This window comes from Cryptomeria japonica, chromosome 9 (assembly GCF_030272615.1).
Source record: "Cryptomeria japonica chromosome 9, Sugi_1.0, whole genome shotgun sequence".
Taxonomy (NCBI): Eukaryota; Viridiplantae; Streptophyta; class Pinopsida; order Cupressales; family Cupressaceae; genus Cryptomeria; species Cryptomeria japonica.
Window position 1 is genome coordinate 71,308,562 of NC_081413.1, and position 27,625 is coordinate 71,336,186.

Below are 27,625 nucleotides of genomic sequence, written 5' to 3' on the forward strand. Positions count from 1 at the left end.
AATAGGTTTCCTTCATGACATTTATTATTTATAAAAAAGATCGCTTTCATCATGTTGTAGCGAGTTTAATTTAATAGTTAATTTTAAATAATGAATTTAAGTAGTTATGCGTTTAAAAAAAAAAAAAAAAGAGAAAGATTTAAAGTCATTTGGAAATAGAAATTAATTGATCATTTTTGCATTTTGGAAAATGAAAGGGTAAATTTTATTATTTAAAGAAAATTATTATTTTTATTTGTAAAGTTGAAATAGTATAAAAGATTGGTTTTGGAAAATTAAATTAATCTAAATGCTTTACCCTTGTCAATAGTTCGAAATATAAATGTTGGCTAAATTTATATTGAGAAATTTAAAATAAAAATTAAAGAAGAGAGAGACATATTAATTAGAAAATCAAGTTAAATTGATTTAATAGTTGAAAAGAATTATTAATTTTTTTTATTTTAAAAGGGCTTAAAATTGGAAATTAGAGATTAGGTCAAAATGGGATTTCCCATTTTAACCTAAGTAGAAAAATATTGGGGGATTATTATTTTTTTTGGGAAAAAAAAATGCTGGAAGGAAGATGGAGAGATTTTGGAAGCATGGATTGTTCTACAGGTGGGTTCTTCTTCAAATTCTTGCCAAGAATGCTAATGGGAGGTAGGTTTCTTGTTTATCTTTTATTTCATTTTAAATCAAAAGAAATGTGTTTGACTCTTCCTTAAAAATCTGAGTTCTAGTTTTGAAATAATGGTGGACATTGGATCAAGATTGTTGTTATTGCTTTATGATTTAGCAATATTATTTGGGGGTTTCGGGGGGGGAGTTGAAGCTCAACCCACCCCTCCCCACGACGTCGTTCGCAACCGTTCAGCTCCACACAGTGGAGGCCGCAGCAACCCCTGGCTCCACTGTGTGGGGGCCGAAGGGGCTGCGACCCCACGATGGCCGCAATAACCCCGACTCCACTATAGGTGGAGACTGAGGGCCTATGTCCCTCGTGGAGCCCGCAATCCCTGCGGCTAGGGTTTGGCCGCCTCCCTTTTATTTTTTTTGCCTTTCTATTGTTGTTTTTTTTAAGAAAAAAAGAAGTTTTAATTAAATTTAGTTAAGTGGTAAATAAAACAAAATTTAAATAATAATATAAATATATTAAAGAGTAATATATTATATTATTATTACAATTTGGTGGTTTAATAAACTTAGTTTTAGCGATAATAAAACAAAACTAAAATAATAATATAAATATATTAAAAGTAATATATTTTATTATTATTAAGACTTGGTGGTGATTTAATTGCTATTAAGTAATAATCATTAATAATGGAATAAAATATAAATTAAAATATATGCTAAATTAGGCAATATCTATTTAGTATATATTATTAATGATATATAAATCATTGGTTCCATTATAGCAATTATTACATTGATTTATCAATTGTTGAAATGTTGTCTTTTTTTTTTTAAAGTAGCTAAATACTGGGATTTATGTACATGCTATTGAATAAATTGAATAGTGAATTTTCTCTCAAATTGTAAGCAAGGGAACTTTAAATTGTTGGAAGACGTTTTTCCCATTTCCTTATTTAATATTTAATGTACCATGTCCCTATTTATATAAGGGTAAATTTTGTGTTGCTAGGATGAAGGCTAGAGTATTATTGAAGCAAAGAAACATCTTGTCATTAGTATTTATCCAAGGATTAAATAATCTGTTTAGATGCTTAAGCCAACTTGAGAAAAGACTGTATTTACTCGTTAACGCTTGAGCATGGCTTAATATTTTGGTAATCGTTATGTCTATAATAATAGCACATCCTTGATAGGTTGGTTGGGTCCCCGTCGTCTAGTTGCTTGTGTCTAGTCATAATAGGTCAAGTCTCTATTTAGGGTACCGACAATTAAGAAACCCTTGTTTTTGCTTATGATGGATTTAGTAGGATCCGCTTCAAAAGGGATCATTATGTAATGACCAATCGAGGTAGATGTTGTATAGCGGTTTTGTTCGTCTAAAGGGCAGAGATGTAATTGACTTGAAAACTTATGTAATCCTAACGATATTAAATGCTAGAGGGGGTCTTGCAGTTGAGCAGACCTAGAGATGTAGCCCTTTACGGGTGAACTCCGAGATCATATCTATGTTATGTGATGCTTTTGTCACTTTTATTTCATACTCTAAGTTATCATGTATGGTTGCTTTTCATAAATGTATGATGGGAACTTAATGAAGCTAAATCAAAGTGCATAATATTAGACATCTTGACAAATGTAGAAATCAGGTTCATAAAACATTGTAATTATGATTATGGAAAAGTATTTTGTTTATGTTAATTAAAAGAAGTAATAGTGGAAAGAATCTCGCTAGGTTACCATTATTGTTTCAGCTTGATATAAGTTGGTAAATTTGAACGAATGTGAATGGGTAACAAAGTTAGAATTAATGTCGTAATTTCTAAATTGAGATCTAATGGATGAACTTAATATGGGTATTTACCTTTTTATCTTAGTAAATGAACACCATCCTATTAGACATATGTCACTATATTGGATGAATTTATTTAGTTATTTACGTTTTAATCTAACAAATAATCCTTACCAGATTAATTTGATAATTGGGTGAACTCAACTAGCTATCCATATGATAACCCTAATAAATGAATTTCTTTATGATTAGCTAAAATTGAACTGGAAGGGAAGGATTTATTTAGTTGTTTATATCTTAATCTTAGAAAAATGTATCTCTTCATATTAACGTTATTTTAACTAAAAAAAGTGACACACATTAAGTTTGTTATATTTTAATCCTAATGGATGGGCGTCACTATGTACTTATATTTTTAATCCTATAAGAATGAATATCACCTTGCTAACTGTATTTTAATTAAAGGGATGAACTCATGTGTTCCTAGTACACTTTCACCTAAATGAATTGAGCTCCATCTATTAACATTATTTTAACTCCAATGAATGAACTCTATGGCTACTTACATTTTATCCTCCATAAACGAACTACGACTCATTAGTTGGTGTTGCTTAAAATCGAAAGAAGGAACCTCATTTTATTAATTGCAGTTTAATCCTAAATGAATGAATCTCATTAGGCATACTTTTAATTACAAAGGATGATATCAATCGTGGGTGGTTACCTTTAACCCAAATGATCGAACTTCGTTATATTAGTTGTATTGTACCTTAATGGGTGGACATCTTAAGTTAATTATGTTTTAAAGTGCATTGAGTAAATAACCTCGTGTTAGCCTCCTATTCACCCAAAATGAATGAGAGCTTCCTAAAATTATAAGATGTCAATTTATCGAACATATATATATCCATGTCTTATGCATTATCTCGTAATTAAGATATCCAGCTTATTGGATCAATTGACGCAAGTTGAGTTAGGTGTAAGGTTATGTAATCGCGTTGGGAAACTCCTTAGGTTCGTTTAGCCTTCCGCTGTGTTATCTAAGTTTTAGATAACTCCAAATTATCTTAATGTTGTAACTTATTATTAACGCTCGTAATTACTATTAATATATAAAAAAAAAATATTTACACTCTATTTGAGTATTTTTTACTTAAACCCTTAGGGGTTTCCTGGCAGGGCATTACACTAGATTCATAGCCATCGCAAGTATCTCTACTTTTTCCAATAGATGGGTTAGAGACAAAAGCTCTGAATGCAGATTCTGATTTATGTACACTACCATCATAACCATTTACTTCAAAAGCAGTAAGTTTGTGACTGATAGAGTTAAGAGTTACCCTAGTTTTGTCAATGGACTTCAGCTCCTGAATAGCTGCAACTCGGATAGCATAGACTGATAGAAGGTTCTCTGTACCTTACTAATCATTGTGGAATCTTCCACTTTCCCTCTTGCACTCTTTATTTCACCAACTATCTCTTTTATCCTTTGACTATATTGTTGGATATTCTCACCTTTAGACATTCTCATGTCATCAAATTTTCCTCTTAGGCTCTCCTCTTTAGCAATCTTAACATGTTCATCACTGCTATAAATCTCTTCAATTTTTTTCCATACTTCATATGCAGCTTCAAGACCATGAACATCCACATATTCGGCATCAGATAGGGAACTGATAATAGCCTCCAATGCTTGATGGTTTTCTTGTTTTTCTTTCTTATGATCATCAGTCAGAGTTCTAGTAGGTGTAACAAACAGAGTTTCTACATGATCCCAATACCAACCTCCCATACTCTTAATGTAAATCTTCATTCTGTCACTCCATATCCTATAGTTATCTTTGTTGAAATTCAGACCTTCCTTCTTCATCATGATCTACAATATCTTTTCCTCAAGTTGTTAGGTTGTTAGATTTAAGAGGACCTGAGAAGCTCTGATACCAATTGATGGTATGATTAAAGAATAAGTATCCGGTAGATTACTGAGGGGGGGGGGTGAATCAGTAATGAATCTAAAAACTAAAAAAATGATACAAACTTCCCAAACTCAAACTCAAACTCACAAAGTAAACTTATCACTGTCAAGATCAGTACTCATAAGAATACTCAACATAACTGGTTAACTGTTATAACAACATAATAGTAAACAACTTTAATCTCGTAAACATCCAAATGCTTAAACATATATCAACACACTTCATCTCTCAATGTTTCCAGTTATCATGCCTTGTCAGAATAGTTAAGTAGTTAATCAAATCAACAAATAAGATCATAACCACAAAATAATTCACCACATGACACAAATGTTTATACGTGGAAAACCCAAATAGTTAAAAACCATAGTGAGATGAGACTTACAAGATAGCTATTTGAACTCTTCTGAAGTTCTCCTTGTTAGGAGCCAAGCCTGTTAAAGCTTTTACAATAAGTCTTATTAAGAACTAATCCTATTAGGAATCACCCAGTTAAGGGATTTACAAATGCCTTGATAAAAAGAAAATACTCTGATAGGAGTAACCTCGGTAAAGGATTTGAGAATCCAAGCTAATCGACCACCTTGTTAGAGGATTTAAGAACTAACCAAGCTTGTTAGAGCTTACCTAGTTAGGGGATTTCAATTCTGCTATAATTGTTAGAAGACAACAAGTTTTTCCTGATCTGTCTGAATGGCACTACATTTGCTTGACTGGGTCCTTTTAAGCTTCAATCTTCCTTTACTCAAACTATAGATCCATTCTCCAGTTAGGTAACCATACACTCAACTGATTTTACCCAACTCTTGCCAACCCTTTTACAAAACAACTTCATTGACCTTAAATACAAATCAATTAGGTCGGTAACACATCAAAACCTAATTCTCTCATACAAATTACAAACAAATCGGTTCAAGTGTGACCATTGGATTTACATAGCAATCTATACACATTCTTCAATAAAATCCCAACCGATCCATAATCACCACTTCATTGGACTTGTAACTCATCACACGCTTTGCATTAGATGCAATCCGCTTTTCTTATTCCCAAGACAATCAAACAAACACGCCAAAACAATCTGAACTTATCTTCATACAATGACCACACGTGTCACCATCATTACCACTCAAATTATAAACCAACATAACCATTTCAGCAAACTTAATGGGTTAGGGTTTAGCAAAAAACAAATGGTAGGGTTTAACCTTATACATCGGTTACCGGTTCAACTCACATACTTACATACTGGTTTACAACATCTTCCTCAAAGCTCTTCCTACTAGTTACAAGACAGTATCAATAACAACAATATCAACAATATCATAGATACCATTACCGGTTCAATTGACATGAATGACAACATAACATATCATTAATATAATCTTCATGCAAAAGCTAACAATATCCCCCTTTGGCATTGATGGAAATACAAATATCAATGCCTGTGATTGATGTTGTGAATGCTGAATAGGAATCCTAGTTTACATTAAATTCACCATGCTCTGTTTGTCTTCACCCTATCACTGGTTTCCCTTTGCTAATTGCCTAATTCTTCTCTTTAATAACCTAATTCTTCTCCCCCTTTGACAACAATGCCAAATTGAAAGTAAAAATATGTAATATCAAAATTTCAATGTGGATCAACAACATACTACAACTTGATGCTCCCCTATGGAATACATCCACTTCTTCATCAATCCTTCTAAGATTTAGTAAGTTATTTAGGGACTGATGAAATCAGCATCATGCTCAACTAGCCTCATGAAGAGGGACAACCCCCAACTGACTTCTAAGATACTCAAATATAGTCTTAGGAAAAGGTTTGGTAAAGATATCTGCAAGCTGCTCCTTGGTAGAAACATGCTCTAAGATAACATCTTTACTTTGAACTTTTTCCCTCAAAAAGTGATATTGCAATTCAATGTGCTTGGTTCGTGTGTGCAAAATAAGATTCTTAGAAATATTAATGGCACTTGTGTTATCACATAAAATCTTTATAGGTTCTAAAAATTCTCTTGGTTTCTATCTGATGTGCTTCCTTTGGATTCTTCATAAATCTATCAACTATACCTACCGCATGGGCTATATTCGGTATACTGTGTACAACATAGTGTATTTTGCTAATCATTGACCTGTATTCCTGTTCATCAACACACTTAGATGCATCTTCCTTGGATAACATACAACCTATAACCATTGGTGTTCCAACTTATTTGCAATCACTCATGCCAAAAGTCTTCAAAACCTCTTTCACATACTTTGATTGTGTAATGAAAATACCATTCTTCATTTTCTGTATCTACAAGCCTATGAAATTTTTTATTTCCCCTACTAGAGACATTTTAAACTCATTTTTCATTTCATCTACAAAACTATTCCTCATGATATCATTACCTCCGAAAATAATATCATCAACAAATACTTTGCTGACTATTATTTCATCTCCTTCAGACTTGAGATAAATTTTACTATCACCATTGGTTCTTGCAAAGACTATCTTCATCAGATGTGTATGAAGCCTTTCATACCATGCTTTGGGTGCCTTCTTTAATCCATACAAAGCTTTATGTAATCTACATACCATGTCTTTCTCATCGGTCAAAGCATAACCATCTGGCTGCTCTATGTATACTTCTTCTTCCAATATCTCATTCAAAAATATAGACTTAACATCCATCTGGTATACCTTGAACTTCTTATGGGCTGCAAATACATGTAAATTTCTTACACCTTCCAGTCTTTCTGCTAGTGCAAACATTTCACCATAATCTTCTCCTTCTTGTGCATAACCCTTTCAGACTAATCTTGCCTTGTTGCGAACTACAATACTATCTTCATTTAACTTGTTCTAAATACCCATTTAGTACATATAACATTCTTATTTACCGGTCAAGGTACCAGGGTCCAGGAGTTGTTCTTCTCAATTTGATCCAATTCTTCCTCCAGAGCTTTAACCCAATGATCATCACTAAGTGCCTCCTTAGCACTTCTAGGTTCAATGGTGGAGATCATGCAAGAGTTCTCTCTTATTCTCCTTCTAGTTAGTACTCCAACATCTTTATCCCCAATAATGTGCTCAGGACTATGGTTTAGTCTCACATACCTAGGAATAACATGATCATTCTCTTTAGGTTCAACTTCTTCATTATCATCTTCTTCTAAATTTATTTGTTCTGGTTGAACAAGTGCATTTGAATTTTCATTACCGGTTTTTGATTTAACAGTTTCAGGTTCCAAAAGAAAAAGCCAAGGAACTTCATCTTTTTTATTTGAATTGGTTCCTTCTGAGACTTCAGAACATTCATCTACTCGAACATCAACACTCTCAACAATTCTTTGTGTCCAGTTGTTGAAGTATTTGTAGGCCTTACTCTTGGTGAAATAGCTAAGAAATATTCCTTCATCAGTCTTAGCTTCAAACTTACTAATGTAATCACCTCTCATAAGAAAACATTTGCTACCAAATATATTAAAATAGCTAACACCAGTTGATCTTCCATACCAATATTCATAAGGGGTCTTGTCCTTACCTCTTTTCATAAGAACTCAGTTCATTGTATTGACAGTTGTACTTACAACTTCTCTTGAAAAAGTTTTCGCTACACCTCCTTGTGTCAATATTGTCCTAGCAACTTCAACCACTAACCGATTGTTCCTCTCTGCGATACCATTCTGCTGTGGTGTCCTTGGTGTAGAAAGGTGTTGTTTGATATCATTCTCATCACAGTACTTAGTGAATACCTCAGAAGTAAATTCATCACCTTGATCTGTTCTCAGACATTTTATCTTTTTGCCACTCTCTTTCTCAGCTAAGGCCCTAAAAGCCTTGAAGTTACCAAAATATTCATTCATATCCTTCAAGAATGTGACCCACATCATCCTTGAACAATCATCAGTGAAGATCATGAAATATCTATCACCTTGAATGCTTCTTGTCCTTATTGGTCCACATAGATCTGTATGAACCAAATCTAACAAGTGCTCTGGTGAGAAGCACTTTCTCTTGAAAGTTGAAGAAGTCATCTTTCCTAGCTGACATTCTTTGCAAAGAGCATTAACTGATTTGTCTTGCTGAGGTAGACCTCTTATTGTCTTGGACTTGCTCACTTTAACAATGTTATTAAAGTTTATATGACAAAATATCCTATGCCAAAGCCAGCTATCATCTATCTTTGCAATCAAACAACTGCTAACTTTAGGACTAAGATGAAACAGATTAGCTCTGGTTTGTTTCCCAGTTGTAATTAGTTCACCTTTATTGTCAAATTTTCCACATACTATTTCTACACTCTAGTGGGTATCCTCTCTCATTAAGTTGTGCAACACTCAGAAGATTATGCTTTATACCTTCAACCCAATAGACATCATCAACATTGCTCTTCCCATTAAGAGAAATAACTCCCTTACCTTTAACCATATAGGGTGATTCATTCTGAATCTCTCAACACCAGTCATATGATGTGAACAACCACTATCAATGATCCAATCATCAGAATTATCCATCCTGGACACTATTGCCCTTTTATCTGATATCTCTTCCTTAATAGCTACAAAAACAATATCTTCACTAGCATCATCATCAGATTGTCCATCAATGATACCACTGTCAACCACTATAAGACAATCTCTGTTGCCTTTAGCCTTATACTTCTTGAATTTGTTTCTCTTGTGTTTGTTTTCACCATTAGGACAATTAGTTGCTATATGACCAATCTCGTTGCATGCAAAACATTTTAAAGATAGTTTACCTTTGTATTTCCTAGTGCCTCTACGTAGTCATTTTGCCAACAATGCTTCAAGCTCCACTAAGTTGTCTTCATCATCAACATCTCTGTTGGATCTCGATTCATAGCCATGACAAGTATCTCTACTTTTTCTCACAAATGGGCTAGCGATAGAATCTTTGAATGCATATTCTGATTTCTGTACACTACCATTATAATTGTTTAATTCAAAAGTAGTAAGTTTGTGAATGATAGTGTTAAGAGTTACCCTAGTTTTGTCAATGGACTTCAGCTCCTGAGTAATTGCAACTCGGATGGCATAGATCGGTAGAAGGGTTCCCAGTACCTTACTGATCATTGTAGCATCTTCCACTTTCCCTCCTGCACTCTTTATTTCACCAACTATCTCTTTTATCCTTTGACCATACTACTAGATATTCTCACCTTCAGACATTGTCATGTCATCAAATTTTCCTCTTAGGCTCTCCTCTTTACCAATCTTAACATGTTCATCACCGCTATAAATCTCTTCAAGTTTTTTCCATACTTCATATGCAGTTTCAAGTCCATGAACATCTACATATTCAACATCAGACAAGGAACTGATAATAGCCTCCAATGCTTGATGATTTTCTTGTTGTTGTTTCTTCTAATCATCAGTTAGAGTTCCAGTAGGTGTAACAAACTAAGTTTCTACATGATCCCAATACTGACTTCCCTGACTCTTATTGTAAATCTTCATTCTGTCGCTCCATATCCTATAGTTATCTTTGTTGAACTTTGGACCTTCCTTCTTCATCATGATCTACAAGATCTTTTTCTCTAGTTGTTAGGATTTTAGATTTCAAAGGGCCTGAGAAGCTCTTATACCAATTAATGGTATGGTGAAAGACTAAGTATCTGGTAGATTACTGAGAGGGGGGGTGAATCAGTAATGAATCAAAAAATTGAAAAACTGATACAAACTTCCCAAACTCAAACTCACAAAGTAACCTTATCACTATCAAGATCAATACTCGTAAGAATACTCAACATTAACCGGTTAACTGTTATAACAAATTAATAGTAAACAACTTTAATCTTGTAAACATCCAAATGCTTAATCATATATCAACACACTTCATCTCTCAATGCTTCCAGTTATGATGCCTTATCAGAATAGTTAATTAGTTAATCAAATCAACAAATAAATCATAACCACGGTGAGATGAGACTCACAAGATAGCTATTTGAACTCTTCTAAAGTTTGCCTTGTTAGGAGCCAAGCGTGTTAAAGCTTTTATAATAAGCCCTGTTAAGAATTGATCCTGTTAGGAATCACCCAATTAAGGGAATTACAAATGCCTTGATAAAAAGAAAATACCCTGATAGGAGTAACCTCCGTAGAGGATTTGAGAATCCAAGCTAACGGACCACCTTGTTAGAGGATTTAAGAAGTAACCAAGCTTGTTAGAGCTTACCAGGTTAGGGGATTTCAATTCTGCTATAATTGTTAGAAGACAACAGGTTTTTTGTGATCTGTCTGAATAGCACTACATTTTCTTGATCAGATCCTTTTAAGCTTCAATCTACCTTTACTCAAACTGCAGATCCATTCTCCGATTAGACAACCACACACTCAACTGATTTCAGCCAACTCTTGTCAACCCTTTTACAAAACAACTTCATTGACCTTAAATACAAATAAATTAGGTCGGTAACACATCAAAACCTAATTCTCTCATAGAGATTAAAAACAAATCAGTTCAAGTGTGATCGTTGGATTTACATAGAAATCTATACACATTCTTCAAGAAAATTCCAACTGCTCCATGATCACCGCTTCATTGGACTTGTAACTCATCACATGCTTTGCATTAGATGCAATCCACTTAGCTCATTCTCTAGACAATCAAACAAACACACCAATACAATCTGAACCTATCTTCATACAATGACCACATGTGTCACCATTATTACCTCTCAAATCATAAACCAACATAACCATTTAAGCAAACTTAATCGGTTAGGGTTTAGCAAAAAACAATTAGTGGGGTTTACCGGTTATATTGCATAGAAAGAGTTTAACCTTATACACCAGTTCAACTTACATACTTACATACTTACATACTTACATACCGATTTACAACATCTTCCTCAAAGCTCTTCCTACTGGTTATAAGACAATATTAATAACAATAATATAATCAATATCATAGATACCATTACCTGTTCAATTGACATCAATGACAACATAACATATCATTAATGCAATCTTCATGAAAATGCCAACAATCACTTTCACTACCAGTTCTCTATAATATGATATAGATTGATCTCTGTATTGCTCATCCACTTTCACATTCACGCTCTCCATAATTTTCTACAATATTTTGTTATAACAACTATATGCTTTGCTCTGAATTGAATATCCCAGAAATATCCCAGTTTCACCTTTGATATGAACTCTATTGAATGTGTAGACTGTTGTACTCAGTGCTTTTCTCTAGTAGATGTGATGCAATTTGGCTTCCATCATCATGGTTCTTGCTGCATACAAAATGGTTCTATTCTTCCTTTCCACTACTCCATTCTATTGAGGAGTTTGGGGTACAGATAATTGTCTCCTAATTCCATTTATCTTACAAAAACTATTAAATTCATCAGATGTGAACTCACCACCTTGATCTGATCTCAGACATTTGATTTTAAATCCAGTTTATGTTTCCACCCGTTCTTTAAAGATCTTGAATTTCTCAAAACCTTCATACTTCTGCCTTAGAAAAGTCACCCACATCATTCTAGAATAATCATCAATTATGAGCATGAAGTACCTATCACCTTGAAACCTTCTCATCCTAGCTAGACCACATAAGTTAGTATGAATCAAATCAAGAACATCATTAGATTTATCATGTATTTTCTTAAAAGAAGTTCTAACTTGCTTTCCCAATTGACATTCCTTACATACCAGATTATGAGGCTTTATAATCTTAGGTATATCTCTAACTACCTTTGTTGAACTTATCTTAACAATACAATCAAAATTAACATGACTCAACCTCTTATGCCATAACCAACTCTCATAAATATGATCAATCAAACATGTCTTATTACCAGTGTTCAAGTGAAAGATATTACCTCCAGTGTGAGTATCGATTGCAATCTCCAAGCCAGTTTTGTTAATGATTTTACATTTTCTATCTTTGAATTGAAGTTGGAATCCCTTATCCACCAATTGACCAAAAATTAAAAGATTATGCTTTAAACCTTCTACATAATAGACATATCAGTATTATTCTTTCCATCTAGAGAAATAATACCTCTACCTTTGATCATACATGCTTTGTAATCCCCAAATCTAACTTGACTACGATTGTATTCTTACAGAGACAATTTTTTTATTTTATCTCTAGTTGTATGATGTCAGAATCCACTATCAATTACCCATTTATTTCTTAACTCTCTCTTCAAATCTTGCATTTCTTTCAGGACATCTAGATGCAAAATGACCAATCTTATTACATGCAAAACATTTAAAAGGTGCTTTTCCTTCATAGTTACTTCCTACCGGTCCTCTAGGTACTCTTCTAGAAAATAAGGCTTCAAGTTTCTCAAATTCTTCATCCTCTTTCCTCATATCTTCCAATTCCTTTTCATATAAGGCTTTCGAATCACTTTTTCCGATAGATGATGATGCATGAAAAGTAGGTTCATATTTTCCAACTCTAGAAGGTCCAAATTCTTCAAGCTCAAAAGCAAATAATTTCCCAATTAGAATGTCTTTGTTAGCTGAAGTGTTTGTCATTGTTCTCAATTCATTAATTGAAATAGCCTTCATCTTGTAAGCCGGTGGTAGGGCTCTCAAAACTTTAGAAACTATTTCATCTTCACTTAGAGATCCTCCACAACATTGAATTCCCATGACAATATCATTTACTCTTTCCATAAATGTAACAATTCTTTCATTATATTCCACCTTCAAGTTCTCATATCTTACCCGGTAACCATAAAGTTTAGCAATTTTGATAGTAGGGTCACCTTCATTTAGAGTTTGCAATTTATCCCACATAACATTTGCAGATTATTTATCAGTCAATCCCATGATCTAGTGATTAGTGAGTGCACATAGGAGGGTTTCTCTAGCTCTGCAATCATTTTTAATATTTTTGTCCAAGTCTGTAGGAGCAAGATTGCCAGATACCAGATCATAAGGTGTATATCCTTTCTCAGTGATCTCCCAAATATCCTTGCCAAGACATCTAAGATGAGTCTCCATTCGGATTTTTCATATCCCATAGTTTGTTCCATCAAACTTAGGGATTTCTCTTCTAAAAATAGTTGTCGGTGGATTTGAAGTATTAGTTGCCATAGGATCTACCTCAAGCGATTAAGCTTCTAAAATAGAGGACCAAATCTCTGATACCAATTGTTAGAATAACTGGTGGACAACTGACAAGGAGGGGGGCGGGGGTGAATCAGTTGTCAACATATTATATTAGCCAAACCACTTTATAGCCTTTAATCGGAGCACATAAACATTGAATACCGGAATAGTAGAAATAGATACAGGTAAGCAGTAAAACTTAAGAATTAAATAGAGAATCAACACAATGAAAACATGCCACATAACACCATGATTTATACATGGAAAACCCAGTAAAGGGATAAACCACGGTGGGAAGCCTATCCACAGTCAGATGATAGTTCTATAGAAAGTATGTTATACAGTAAGGGGCCTCTACGTGCAGGAAGGCACACTTCCTAGAGTGTACTGCTCATTACAAAGGAGTCTCACTGACTACAGAGAGGTTATAACTACCTCAATATTATTGGACAATAATCCAAAAGAATGAACTGCCAATGATAGCATCTACCATGCCTGATTATAGTCCTGGTTAAGCTCAATACCGGAGGCTATTGACCTCTTACATAAACCTAATTTGATGACCTATGATCGACCAGATCTCCTTTGCATATGATATTTCATTATATGGCCATGACCATGATTTACAATGAGATCTTACATCAATTTATACAAACCCTAAGGCCAGTGAAAGATTCTCAATAAAAGCTCTGCTGGTGAAACCTTAAACCCTTACCGGTATAGGCTTACTAGAGTGTATGATAGAATCTGATCATCAAGTCAATACCAAATGACCAAAAAATACTCCATAAATATCAAACCAAACATATTCCATTGATCAAAACATGTTGGTAGTATCCAACTGATAGTCCTTTCTGTCGGTAACACTAGTTCTTCTACCGGTAACCAAAATATGTCTGTCGGTAACTAATCATAACAGCTAGTGTTGACATCAATGACAAAACATCAATGCAACACATAATCAATTCCTTCATATTGCCAACATAGGCTAGCTTCAAATTTACATTGTCCAACGGGAGACAGGAACAAAACCTTATACAGGTCAGACTTGATAGAATTTTGGTCTCAAGTAATAGGAGAGATTTTGACTCCCTATTTCTTAGCTCCCTCCCTAAATTAGGATCAGACCATAATGTTATTATTTTATCTTTGGAGGATGATGCTAGAAAAGATCCTATCCATTTAGATATGAGATCATTTGGTCTCTTAATTTTGACTTTAGAGCCTTGGTTGAGAAATGGTGGAATGTTCATATTAATGCTACCCCCATGTTTCATGTGATGCAAAAACTAAAAAATATTAAGAAACAAAGTAAAAGGCTAGAATAGATATTCCTTTGGGAACATCTTTGAGTAGAAAAAGACAATTTCAACTAGGCTAGAAGCTATTCGGGACAATATTGAAAGTAATCTTTCCACATAGGATGAATTCTTAGAGGAGATGTTGTTGATAGAGCAATCATTTAGTCTAAATAAAAAAGAAGTGGTCTTTTGGAAACAGAAGTCAAGGATCCAATAGCTCACAAAAGGTGATAAGAATACCAAATTCTTTCATCAACTTACTATGAATCATAGGAGAAGAACAAGATAAGATAGCTAATGAGGGAAGATGGCTCATTCATAGAAGATCAGGTGGAGATTATTGAATTTTTTGTGGCCTTCTTTGCAAATCAAAACAATAATAGTCAATGTGGCTCCGGGGACCCTTGGTCTACTTGAGGTTATTCCTAAGGTTATCATGGACGAAAACCTGAACCTTCTTAATTATAGAGTTTTATTCAAAGAAGTGAAGGAGGTTATCTTCTCATTTGGGGATTATAAGGCCCTAGGACCTGATGGGTCTCTCATGACTTTCTTTCAAGAGTACTAGGATATTGTTGGAATGGATGTCTTCAATGTTGCAAAGGACTTTTTTAAGTCTGATAAACTTCTTAAACAAGTTAACTCAACCTAAATTGCTTTGATTCTGAAAAATGATAGTGTTGTTTATGTTAAGGATTTTAGAACTATTAGCATCTGTAACACTCTATATAAAATATTCTCTAAAGTTATTGTTAATAGGCTCAAACTAGTGTTGGACAAAATAATATTAATTAGCCAGAAAGGCTTTGTCAAAGGGAAAAATTATGGATGTTGTTATCACTGCCAATATACTACTTCACTTGATGGAACACAGTAGAAAAACAAGCATGGATTTGAAATTAGACATCTCAAAATCCTATGACACGGTGTCATGAAACATCCTCTTTGAAGTGCTCAAGAAGTTCGGTTTTAAAGCAAAAAAAGTTAAAGTTAATTTTAAAATGTGTGATTACTATGATGTTCTTTGTTTTGGTTAATGGATCACCTAATAGATACTTTTCCTATGGTTGAGGCCGCCATCAAGGGGACCTACTCTCCCCCATCCTATTTATCATTGTTGTTGAAGTCTAGGGGAGGAATATTGAAAGACTTCAGGAGACAAGTAGACAGAAAGGTGTCAAAGTTGGTTCTATTATGCATCCTATCTCTCACCAAGAGTTCATGGATGACACTATTACTTTTTGACAAACATACATCTTGAAAGAAAGAAGCTGGAAGGAGATCCTTGATAGCTATGCTAAGATACCTAGTCAACATTTAAATAATGAAAAAAATATAATATACTTTTTGAATGTCCACCAGGACCTTCAGTCAAAAATCACCAAAATTGTAGCGCGCGATGTTGCTTCCTGAACCCAGACTCCTACCTCGAGCTGCCCCTTATGTCTAAATCTCCCTCGAATATCTTTTGGAATGGAATAATTGAGAGGTTTCAGAAAAAAAGATTGTTGGATGGAAAGGGAATCTTCTAACTTTGGCTAGTAAAGTCCAATTGGTCAAGTCTTTCTTAGGAAATGATCCAGGTTTACTACCGAGTATGTGCAAGATCATGAGGGGCATAAAACTGGTGATATCCTGACTAAATTTTTGATTGTTAGACTGATTAAAAAATATCTATAATTTTCAAACAATATCACAATTTTTGAAACCAAAACATGTGTCACATTCTATGATTCATATACTATAAGATTAAAAAAAAAGAATTCAATTTCATAAAGTTTTGACCAATTTATGGTGGTCAGACATACGAGTTTTTAATATTTTAAAAAAAATATAGTAAAAAAATCATAATTAACATCTGGACATGAGTCTTCTACTTATATCTAAAATCTTATAAAAAAATATTATGATTTGGTTAAGGTTAAGGTGGTCAGACAGACACCTGCTTCTTATTTTTTTCATGAAATTTTAGTACTACTGGATTGAAATTTTAAATTTTCATCAAATAGATTATTTTTTCCTTAGAAACTACATTCAATTTTTTATAAATTCTATCCTTACATATTTTTGAAATAATGTTGGTAACTTATTCAAATTTTTACATCAAGTTGCCTAACTTTGTATTCTAATTTTCATTGCCACTTAAGGGCCTTTTTGGCCCACCATGATCCTGCACATAACCTATCTTTCTCTTCTTAAGATACCTGGACATGTGGTTGATAAAATTGAAAAAAGTTAAAAATGTTTCCACTAGAAAGGTATGGAAGAGAAAACATGAATTTCCCTAGTTGGTTGGTATATAGTGTGTAGCCCTATAAGAGAGGGAGGGCTTGGCATAAGGAATCTTAAGTCTTTCAACAAGGCCTTAATCTCTATAATTGGATGGAAATTGAAGGTGTCAAAGACAAGACCAGAATATTTAGAGATAAATAAAATAATGCCAATAATAGCTACTTTCTTCTTGACAATGAGATACCTTTTGGCTCCTACATATGAAACAATATCTCCAAAATCAAGGCTATATTACGGAAGGGAGGAAAAAAAATTGATTGGAAATGGAAGGTGTACTAGGTTCTAGGATGATGTCTAGTTGAAAGACAAAGCCCTGTCTAATATTAACCAATTTAACTCATTTAAAAAAATCCTAATTCATTATTGTGGCACCTTTGTTCATGGCTATCTCTTGTGGTAGAGGGATTAGGTTAGATGGTGAAACCTTGTGGATCAATTGTCAAACAAAAATAATATCTCAAATGATAACATTAGGCAAATGATGGAAGAGGCTCAATCTTTAGTCTCTACCCCCTGGGTGACTGCTCCTTTTTCTCACTACAGAGAAGATGAATGGATATGGTGTCATAATTAGTTTGGATCTTTCTTTGTCAAATCATCCTATAGTGCCATACATGAAGAATTAAATGAGAACTTCAGCTAGAAGAGGATAAGTGTTAAAGGCCTCACTATAAAATAATGATTGTTGACAATCTAAATAAAAGAGGCTTCTCCCTCATCAATAGGTGTAACCTATGTTGTAGGGATTTTGAGAGTATTGATCATCTATTTCTACATTGCCAATTTGCAAGAGAGGTTTGGGATGAGCTACTTCTTAACGTTATGATTATGTGGACCTTCACGGGGAGAATGAAAGACCTCATGGAGTAGTGGAATCATTGTCCTTTCACATACCCAATTTTCAAAAACCTATGGCTCCAAATTCCTCCTTTTATTTCATGGAACATTTGGAAGGAGTGTAACAATATGATATTCAGAGAGAAAGCTTCCTCCAGATTAAAGTTAATATAAATGTTGCTTCCTTCAAGACTTCTAAGGTTATGTCAAGCTTCCTAGATTTAAGGATAAAATAACAATGGGGAATCACCCATAATCTTCTTAACATGAACTGGAATAAATTGATCTTAAGAAGAAATTTCTTTTAGTCCCCTCTTGATGATGGTTGTTCTACAGGAAACCTTGGCTTATCTAGAGAGGGTGGCATCATCTGAAATTGTAGGGATCGTCTGATAGAAGACTAGTATTTAAATTTGGAAAGAGGATCCAATAATAGGATAGAAGAAATTGTTGTTTGGCAAGGGCTCGGGTACCTCTATAATTTAAATTGTCAAAATGTCATCCTATAAGGTCACTCCAAACTAATTATGGACTTCTTGAATGAAAAGATAAACACCCCTTGGTAAATTAAAAATGTTGTGGAAGAAACTAAAAGGGTAATGGGATTATTCTATAAATTTAAGGTTCAACATATTTTTAGGGAAGCTAATAGTGTGCATGATGAAGCTTCTAATTGAGGATTAAATTACAAATAATCATTTTTTTTTCAGTTATTTGGAGAGCCCTATCTAGCTAAAAAATATAGTGGTAAAGGAAAGGACTAACTCACACCTTAATGAAACCATCTCCTACATGGGTAGTTTTCTTTTTTCATTTTGAAAATGGGCACCAACTTTTTTTGAATTCAAATAAGGGGGATGAATCAGATGATGACAAAGATGCTAACTTGGTGGTTATTGTGGGGGTCATGTTAGATGTCTACTATATTAATTTGTTTTTTGGCATAAGTAGTACAGATATTTTTTTCCACCACTTGACCTTAATTACGAAGGATGGGTAAAGAATTGGATGGCAAAGTAGTGGTTCTATATCGCATATTGGCAAGATTTCCCATGATATGGGATGTCCTTCCTCCTATGGGGATAGCAGTGAAGTGTTGGCAATTGACACTCATTGGATTCATTTTGTTGTCATTTATGGCAACAAGATCAAATAGAAGGCAACAAGACTTGATGGAAGTCTCAAACTAACAATAGGAGGCATATACCGACAGATACCAACATTGGCACCGACACCACTACATCAGAAAGCTAACATCAAGGAAGATTTATTTTATAAATCATTTTGTAATTATTATCGAGGCCAACATTGAATATCTTTTGTAAATGCATTGTAAGCCAACATAAGGCATATCATATGTAATAGGAATATAAGTTAGTCTACTAGGTCAATTTAATAAATAGAGAAGATGGTATTATGATGGTATAGAGATAGACATATAGCAAAACTGTGAGATGCAAAATATATGTATGGAGATCATTTTTGTATGCAAACATTGTATAATGCAATGATCTATAGATAGCTAGTAAATCACTCTTGGAGGAGAAGCAATATCGGTAATAGTTCAAGACTGTGAACTGGTATAGAGGAAAACCAAAACCGGAACTCTATCTGGCATAGCAGATGCATTCTTGAGTTCATTTTCAGTAATTTACTTTGGCAGAAAGCTTGTAGTTAGTGAGGCTCTTTAGTGATGAGTAGTATGCCTTCCTGCAAGTGCAGGCCCCTATTTATGTAATATTTGTTCATATGGCCAATGAACTGATATTGTGGGTCACAAATATTACCGTGGTTTTTCCTCATTGAGGTTTTCCATGTATAAATTTTATGTGTTATGGTGTTCATTTATGTGGATGATTTATTTGCTTCTTTTTATATGCTTATTTGTTTATCGGTACATACATGCATGGTTTAGAAAGTTAAAAATTCTTGATTCTGACAGAACACTGTTTCACCCCACCTCTCAGTGTTCTCAGATCCCAACAATTGGTATCAGAGCTTGGTACCTCGGAAGAAGTTTAAAAGCTTGAGGAAGATCCTGAAACCAAAATCTTTGAATATGGCTATGGAAAGACAACTTGAGATGGCTCTTGAGGATTATGATGTTGAAAGGATGAAGAACTTGAAATTGCAAGAAGAACTGAATTCTACAAATGAATTCATTTCTATTCTGCAAGAAAGGTTGTCATATGTTGAAACCAAAAGAAAAGAACCTTTGCAACAACCGGATGATGAGGAGAGGAATGCTCTTAAGCAACAATGTCAGAAACTAAGTCAAGTAAATATGCTCATGAAGAATGAAATGCAAGATCTGACCATGAGGTTATCAAAAGATATTGAGGATAGAAAGAAGAAGGAAGATAGTCTTACTTTATCTTTGAAGAACAAGTTTGATGAATGTGGAAGATTGACTCATGAGAATAATCTGTTGAGAACTGATTGGCACACTCCCAGAATAATGAACAAGAAATTGAAAGGCAAATAGCTACTTTGAGAGATGATCTGACTACTGCAAGTGAGTGTAAAGAAAATTTTAGGATCAGTGTTGCACAATTAGATGACTTACTGAAAAGACAAAGATAGATTGATGATTCTAGAGGACTTGGATTTATACAAGATGAAAGCTTTGGTACTACTAATAAAGATCAGACAACCGGTATGCAGAACTCATAAGAATAGAGGAAACTGGTAAGGCAATCTAATGCTTATAAATTCAATGGTAGATACTTTGTTTGCAATAATTTTGGGCACATGGCTAATCAATGTAGAAATAAGGCAAATCAAAACTAGAATTATGTTCTTGATCAATGCACAAACTACAAGAAATATGGTCATAAATCAGATGACTGTAGAATGAATTTTACTCATCATGCATGTGGAAAGTTTGGAAATTTTGCTAATCATTGTAGGTCAAGAAATAATAATAATACTGGATATGTCAAAGCAATTCAGAAGAACAATGTTACATGTTATGCATGCAAAAAAATAGGACATATTGCTAAGTATTGCAGAAGCAAGACTCAATCAACTAATAATGATAAAGATAATGAGAAAGGGAAGCAAAAGGTAGATGAAATACAACAAGATCACATGAAGAGATGGGCTAGAAAATCTGAAGAACAAAGTGGAGATGGGTCTATACTGACAAATCCACTGGTAGAACAAAGTATTCCTCCATCGGTAGAAAATTACACTAGTAACTAAGGCATAAGCCTTAGGGGTTGGAAAAGTCATTGCAAATTTTGCATATTACCCTGGAAGAGATCTAATGAGATCTAGAAAGAGATATGGAGAACTATGTTTATCATCGATAAAGGCTACCTCGACACTTAACTGTGAAACCAACATCCATAGGGTTGTTGGTGAACCATTAATGACAAAAAATTAGGGTTTTATTCGCTGATAAAATAAGCTAAGTGAATTCATTTTCACTCACCAAGCATTCAAGCAATCAGAGTGAAGTAAAGGCAAACTAAGAGCAAGTGAAGCATTGAGAGAGGATTTCGAGCAGTTATCTGAAGCACTCTTTTACTGACATTCACTTAAGTGTTTTCTGAAATGGCATCTGGATCTTCCGCTCCTACTTCTATTGCAAATCCGATAATCGTCAAAGTTAAGGATAGGTTAAGGCTAGTATTTAAGGAGGTTCCTGAAATTAAAAAGAAGGAAGACTCTGCAGGAGCATTTTCTAGGGTTCTTGAAGGAGTAATGTATGTTGAAGATGTGAGGACATATATCCACTACACTCTTGAGGATCTGGGTACCAAAGACATAAAAAAGAATGTATAAATCAATGATACTGGGAGACACCGAAAAGATCAAACCATAATTTAAGGCAATTGAGTATCTAGGGTTAACCAGTATTCTGTATTTACTAGAATTAAAGGATGAAGTTATTAGATACATCCAAAGTAGGGTTCATAATGAATTCATTTGGTTAGATAGACCCTACATGATCACAAAGGAAGCTATACAAGTTGTCACCAGCTTACCTAGGGTTGGACAAGAACTTGGTAAGAAAATCTCCAACATAGAGGTTCAAAAACTCACTGGTTCCACATCGGATAATAGATCAATGAGGATAAGCACAATAACCAACTCAGACATAAAATTTGCAAGCATGATCATAGCATATAAGGTAACTCAATCCAACTGATTGAATTTTGCTGCAAGTTCATCCATTCATGCCACATATCAAATGTTAATAAATAATGTGAAATATGACCTATGTGAATGGATGAGGAGTGAGTTAATGTTAAACCTTAAAAACATCAAAGGAACCAAGAAAGGAACATTCAAATATGGAAACTTAATTGTCTGTTTGATGCTTTATTTCCTAAATGAGCTACCCAGTTTAGGAAAGAAGCAATGGGTTCATGACATATCCATAGGTATGTAGATCAAAATTGCTATCACCAGTCTTGGTACCGGCAAGGATGAGAAGCTCTGTGGCTACTTCAAGACATTTTAGGAGAACGTGAGGCAAAGGGAAAGAATCTCTAAGAACATTGTGGAGAAGTATTCCACTGACATATGTTTCATGGTGAAAACTGATGAAACACTCATGGAAGTAGTTGAACCCAGGAAAATCTGGATCACTGAGCTAGGATATGAGGTAGCTGATAGTATTTTTGAGCTTTATGAAAAGATGTTGTTAGATACCCCTTTGGATGACAAAATAGAGCACTTCGGTATAGCAGGAGAAAAGGCTCTTGAAGTGAAAACAAGTTTCAATAGAAAAAGGAGAGAGAAGAAAATTGATAAAATATCTGCATATGTGCAAAATGTGATCTATAAAATAGATACTAAGCTTGGTTCCCAATCTAAACAGGCAGTCAAACCGGCAAAGGTTGCTACTGAAGAATTGAAGAAGCCACAAGTTCACATTTCCCCAATCACCTCTGACTCTGACTCTGAGGATAATGAGCCTCTGGCTTTTAGAAGGGTGCAAAGGAAGGTCGTGGTAAAACCACTGGTAGAGCAACAAAAGGCAGAACCAAGGAGGAGACTTGTCAGAAAGGCAGCTCAACCTACTACACCTCCACCACCGGTAAGGAAGCCTATGAAGAAGAGGAAACCAGTCCCACTAGCAACAACAAGCAAAAAGCAGAAGGGTGATTATATCGGATCTGGTAAGACAACAATGACCTGTGCTGAAATTATTGATGAAGTAACAAAAGATGGGATATTAAAGAATATTTCAAAATATTATGAAGTTTTTGAAGAGAGTGAGCAAAATGAGTTAGAGGAAGCTATTTTATTGTATATAGATATCTATAAGAAGGCATTAGTTGAAATTTTGAAAGAGATAACTTTATCTCTATAAAATAAAATTGAAGCTAGGAGACTTGATGCTACCAAGAGGGATACGGAAATCAAGGAAGTTGCACTTTTGGAACAATGTGGCTCTATAAATAATGAAGATATGAAAAGATGTATAAATACTGCTAATAGGATAATTTTTAGTAGTAAAAACTGGCAAATAAGTCTTATGTTGGGTAGAGTGAATGAGGTGGTAAATGAAAGAAGTAAGGGGTGGACAAAATATTTCAGAAAAAACCTAGACTTTCTCACATCTCAGGAAGAATTTGCAAAGGCAGCATCCCCTTCAATTCCTGACAAATCAAAAGGAAAGGGTATTTTAGGTAGTTCTACTCTAATTTTGACACAATCACAACCGGTTGTAACTACAAGCACACATCCACAACCGGTAGTCATAGAGAGTTTACAGTTTATACCAACACAAATTAATTTTGAGCAAGAGAGTATACAGGACACTGGAAACACTGTGGATAATACTACACCAGCAGTAACTGACACTGCACCAAGTGGGAAAGCCACTGGTGCAAAAGAAGTTAAGAGAGACAAGATCAAATCAAGTGAGTCCATACCGGTAGGAAAAAAAGATTCACTGGAAATAGTCTTGGCAATTGACACTTCTCAGGTCAAGAAGAAATCAGTTTCTGAGTTAAGTCTAATAGAACTAATGATGATGGGCACTCAGAAATTGTTAAAGGAAGGTACTGTAGAGAAAGAGTTAATTGATTAATTGGTTTCCGTATTACATAGAAAAATGCTTGACTGTCAATTAGAGGATGGAGCAAGCCCTTCCGGTAAGCTCAAAGTTTTAACAACACACATATCAAATAACTATCAATCCTTGAGACAAATTGCAAACCGATAGGCTTTAGACAGTTTCTCTGTTGCAAAAAGAGCAGCTTTTGATCAGCTTATAGTAATAAGGAAGAAGAAGATAGAGGACAAACTTATCTCTATTGAGGTTTATTTGAAACAATGCACCAATATTTGCAGAGTATGTTGTAATATAGGAAGTCTAACAACTAATGTAAATGACAGATTGAAAGAATTATATGACAAAATGGCTACTATTTCTAATTCTTTTGATGGACTAACTACACTAACTACATCTGTTGATGGACAAATTTTGTCCTCAGAGAACCAAGCTTTTCCATTTGAGAAAGATAAAGATAAAATATTGAGGAGAGTAAGAAATTTAAGAGGATTGGTGAGTTCAAGACTTGACTCTTTGGGTGTTCACAAGAAAGAATGCATGGACATGCTAGAAAAGACCACACCGGTAGATACCCAAGAGAAGGAATAATTTTCCCACTTACTCAGTGGACTTGCACTATATCAAACACATTCAAATCATGATGGGACACATATCTTCAGTTGTTACAAAAGCATACCCAAAAATTCTAAAGATGACTAAGCTCAAATGACTCTGACTGTATTCTTTCATTCTTTATTCTTTCACCAATCTTTGGAATTAATGTCAAAGGCAAAGTATGTACATTTGTGAAAAATATCAGGGAATATGTTATCAGTTGAAGTGTGTTTCTCAAGGGGAGCACACCAGCAAGGAATCCATTTTACACATGAGTGTTTCCATTAATGCCAAAGGGGGAGAATGTTGGCAATCGACACTCATTGGATTCATTTTGTTGTCATTGATGGAAACAAGATCAGATAGAAGGAAACAAGACTTGATGGAAGTCTCAAACTGGCACTAGGAGGCATATACTGGTAGATATCGACATTGGAAGCATTAAGGGCTACACCGATACTAGCACCAGCATCAATACTTCAGGAAGCCGACATCAAGGAAGATTGATTTTGTAAATCATTTTGTAATTATTGTCAAGGCCGACATTGAATATCTTTTGTAAATGCATTGTAAGCTGACATAAGGCATATCATATGTAATAGGTATATAACTTAGTCTACTAGGTCAATTTAATAAATAGAGAAGATGATATTATGATGGTATAGAGAAAGACATATATCAAAACTGTGAGATGCGAAATATATGTATGGAGATAATTTTTGTATGCAAACATTGTATCATGCAATGATCTATAGATAGCTAGGAAAGCACTCTTGGAGGAGAAGCAATAGCAATAATAGTTCAAGACTGTGAACCGGTATAGAGCAAAAATAGAACCGAAACTCTATCTAGCATAGCAGATGCATTCTTGAGTTCATTTTCAGTAATTTACTTTGCCAGAAATCTTGTAGTTAGTGAGGCTCTTTAGTGATGAGCAGTATGCTCTAGGCAGTATGCCTTCCTGCAAGTGCAGGCCCCTGTTTATGTAATATCTTTTCATATGGCTAGTGAACTGATATTATGGGTCACAAATCCCACCATGTTTTTTCCTCATTGAGGTTTTCTACGTATAAATTCTATGTGTTATGGTGTTCATTTATGGGGATGATTTATTTGCATCGTGTTATATGCTTATTTGTTTACCGGTACATACATGCATGGTTTAGAAAGTTAAAAATTCTTGATTCTGGTAGATCACTGATTCACCCCCCCTCTCAGTGTTCTCAGATCTGAACATGAAGATCATTTTAAAAATAGCCTTTTTGGTAATTGTTTCTCATTTGGTGAGGTTATAATTATGAGTTGTAGTTGTTCTCTATGTCATTTTTAGACTTCTTGCCAAACTACTGTGTATCAGTTTCTTGAAATGTAGGGCCCTTTGAACAGGATAGAGCCAAAAAAATGTAAGGAGCTTCAAATAAGTGAAGATGTGTGGGACCTTTTCCACAAAGTGGAGATGACGGCTTCTTTCTTAGCCATGAAGTGCTATAATAGACTACTCTTGTCAATATTTTGTATCTCCTTGCACAATGGTTGTCTTGATTGGTCATATCTTCCTTTGTTATCTCACTAGAGCTTATTGTAGATGTGGCTAGCTTGAGGAATGAGAGAAAGAAAGTTGAGAAAAGAAGCTCAGGTGATTACAAGCACTACATGAAGAAATTTTTTAAGAAGGGAGAGAAGTCGGTGGTGGTGTAAAATGGGTATGGTCGTTCTTCCCTCCCTAAACCCTATGCACTTGTGAATTATTTTGTTATGAAGTACTCTAACTTAGAAGGCCACTACACTTCTATGCATGAATACCATTTTCCTATCTAGAACCATATTAGGCATGGTGATAGTATTAAGTTTCCTTATTTTCTCTTCACCTCACTTTCTACTAGTATTTCTAATGGTGCTAACCTTTCGCTCCATCAAGGGCTTATCTATATATGTACAAGTACGTGTTTGACCATTCACCCCATTGTAGCCATTTGCTCACCCTCCTTGGGAATTATGGGTAAAAAATGAGGCATAATGCTCTTCTATTATAATCAAGCTTATTGAAGTTAACCCATTGCCTTTGAATGAGAATGCCCTTGCTGCAAAATATAAATGCAAAAAGCCTTGTGTCAAGCTCGAATCCAAAGTCCTAGAAGTTACCCTGCTCAAAACCAACCCTGATAAAAGAAAGTCGAAAACCCCTAAAAATAGCCCTGCTAATGATAGAAAGTTTAAAAAGGATTCTGGCAAAAATAACATCATAATTGACCTATATTTACATGATGATGAGGAAAAAAGATGTCAACCCACATGAAAAGGAGAAGAAGTAGGGTAGCTCTAATGAAAGAAGGTTGGCTCGCTTCCTTGCTAAAGATAAGAAATTGAAAATTGAAACCAATGTTGCCTCCCCTGAACTGACTGAGGCTTTCACCTCGGATGATGTTGAAGACTTCTCTAGTGAGGATATAGAGGATGAGAAACTTCAAGTGGAAGAGGAGGAACAATAGGAGAAATGTAAGGAGGATTTGGATGCATTGAGCGATGCTTTGGATGACAAGGAGGACTTAGAACAAAATTCCCTACCTTGAAATTATCTTGAGGATGTGAAAATGGCCCCTTTCTCTCAATTCTTTCCTACTATTAAGGAGAATTACAATGCTACAAAACAAAAAAATTAGATAATCAATTTGCAGGTTAAGATTATGAACTTTGAAGTGAAGGTGTAATAATATAGGTAGAGGTATCAACTAATGGGAAAGACTCTAAATTGCCTATGTGCTATTACTGATGGTATTATGCAGAAAGTAGCTATGGGGTTTGTCTCAGGACAGAGTAGGATGAAGAAAAAATCTAAGAAGTTGGGGAAGGATGACAATCTACAGGAGGAGGAGTAGAAAGAGGACACAATGTACCCTGAGATCTGGGATAAATAGATGCAGCAACTAGAATGGAACTAGAACCCCATCAAGGATGACTAGGATGTAGCTGGATTGATGTCTTTTTTGGTCTGTGTGTATTTTGAAAGCATTTAGTCTAAGTATTTTTATTAACATTTATATTCATAGGCCTGCACATCATATGTTAGGGGCTCTATTACAATTAAGTATTCTAA